The sequence below is a fragment of the Carettochelys insculpta genome, chromosome 7 (assembly GCF_033958435.1).
Source record: "Carettochelys insculpta isolate YL-2023 chromosome 7, ASM3395843v1, whole genome shotgun sequence".
NCBI classification, from domain to species: domain Eukaryota; kingdom Metazoa; phylum Chordata; order Testudines; family Carettochelyidae; genus Carettochelys; species Carettochelys insculpta.
In genome coordinates, this window is record NC_134143.1 from 608,177 (window position 1) to 610,413 (window position 2,237).

Genomic DNA, 2,237 nt, shown 5'->3' on the forward strand with positions numbered 1-2,237 from the left:
TGGGGCAGGTCAGAGCCTGATCCACCCGGTGCTGGGCACATTGAAGGCAGGAAACACTCGGTTAGGGTTCTGCCCTCCCCAGTGGAACTGAAGGGTGAGTGAATCAGGTCCCCCTTTCTGCTCCCTTCGCCCAGCGTTGTAAAGCACAACCGCCTGTGAGCCACTAACGCCCCTTCCTCTGGAGAGTCACTAACAGCCAATTTCCCACAGAAAACTCTCTTCACCTGCGTGTTCTCTCTGTATGAAAAAGAAACGTGTTCGACTGCCTGCACCGACTCTGCGCTGGGGGAAACGGTGTCAGCATTAATTTGTTGTGCAGAAATGGCCGTAGGTGTGTGAGGTGTTCGGGAGAGCTCGCAGCAGCAGTGAGAGGCTTGGCCAAGATTCACTCCAACAGTCTGTTTTCTTCGCATCGCACCTCCGGCAGCCCAAAGAACAAAGACTGGAGTCTGGCCCTTGTGAGCACTTTGCCACACACATTTGACTTTGACCCACCTGACATGCAGATTTGACTCCTTCTCCTCTGTGATAGGTCATGAGACACTTTTATCCTTGTGGCCTGGCTAGCTCAGTTGGTAGAGCATAAGACTCTTAATCTCAGGATCATGGGTTCAAGCCCCATGCTGGGCGCTTCCCTTCTTGCCCTCATGTTTTCAGCTGATTGAGCAATTCTCAAACAGCTCTTCCTGACGTCCTGGCCTAAGGCAGGAAATGTGTGTTCTTGTTCTCATCTCTTGTACAAACTGGTATTTCCATTATCTTCAGAAAGTGGAAGAGGATTTTCTTCTCTTCGTCTCTATTCCCACCTGCACAAGGAGGAGAGAAGAAATCCTCTCCCCAGCTGAGTGTCCCTCTTCAGTGCTCGGTAGCTTCGCATCTTTCTGCATTGGCTCCAGGTGGGCATTGGGTGTACAAACCAGCTCCAACTATCCAGGGGATGGTGAGGAAATGAGGAGCTCTTGTTGTTCACTTACATAAGGACAAGAGATTGCGGGTTCAAAAGTGTGATGGGAAAAGTGTTATTGGACAGGGGCAGTGATGGTTTGTGTTCAATGGAGGGGTGGAGATTTCTGCTTGGAATGTTCTGATTCTTCACTCCTGCCGCCCGTCTCGCCAGGGCAGTGGAAAGGTGAGTGTCAGTCACTAGATGGCTCTCACATGGAAAGGGCACATGGGGCGATTTGTAGTTATTTGGAAAGAACACAAAAGGTGCGTCTACACGAGAAAGCGAGATGGAAGTAGCAAGCACAGCTTCGAAATAGCACGTGCCACATCTCCACGTGAGACACGCTACTTCAAAGCTGCAATAGATGTTAGCCAGTGTGATGTCAAAACTGCAGCTCCTATCAGAAGATTGGAACAGAGCCCTACGTCGATATCTGACATCGAAGTAGGACGTGTGTAGACATTCCACGTCCCTCTACTTCAAAATAGTGGGGTCCGCAATGGCAGCAGTCGGCTGTTAGGAGCACTTCCTGGACTGACTCTGAGCTCCGTGACCTCTGGGGCTCTGAGTGAGGAGAAGGTGCTCCACGTAATGGGGAGCAAGCAGCAGAACGCAGAAGTGTTCCCCAGCTGGCCAAGAGCCTGACCACCCGCGGTCACCCTGCCCACACCCGTCACCGTATCAGGAGTAAGGTCAAGGAGTTGCAGCAGGGTTACGCCTGGGCGCAGGACTCGGCCAGCTGGTGTGGGGCTGTTCCCACCACTTGCCCCTATTACTGCGAGCTCATCGCCATCCTGGGCCCCAGCGACACCTCCTCTCCCCGGCCTTCCTTGACGCCATGGCTGAGGACACCCAGCAGGACGTGAAGCCTGAGTCTGGACCGGAGCCCAGCCCCGCACCCCCAGGGCCAGAGCAGGAACCAGTCACCCACCGTCCAAGTGGTCCAACAGTGAGGCTAAGCTTGTGCTGGACATCCCCTCCTACGGCTCCAGCCAGGCATCTGCCCAACGGGCGTTCCCTGACCACGGCGCTGGACTGTCAGGTACGTACCCCACAGGGCACACACCCCCCAGGGCATGACCCTGGCATGCCTGGGCCTGGCAGAGGACAGCTCACGGATTAGGCCATGGCCACCAGCGCCCATCAGCACCCACACCCTTGGGCAGTCCCATGCGCCCCGTCCCCCCATGTAAATAGTTAGTGTATCTCGTTTCCCCCATGTCCATACTGAGTTATGATGGTGTTTGTTATGTTCCACACTCAGAGGTGAGCTTTTTGGTTGTTTAACAAG

General features: G+C 54.3%; 1 non-coding gene across 1 annotated transcript; it reads left to right on the forward strand.

The window, feature by feature from the left end:
* Positions 1-557: 557 nt before the first annotated feature.
* On the forward strand, positions 558-630 carry TRNAK-CUU (transfer RNA lysine (anticodon CUU)). Its single transcript has one exon. It is a non-coding gene; the product is annotated as a tRNA-Lys (tRNA).
* Positions 631-2,237: the final 1,607 nt, after the last annotated feature.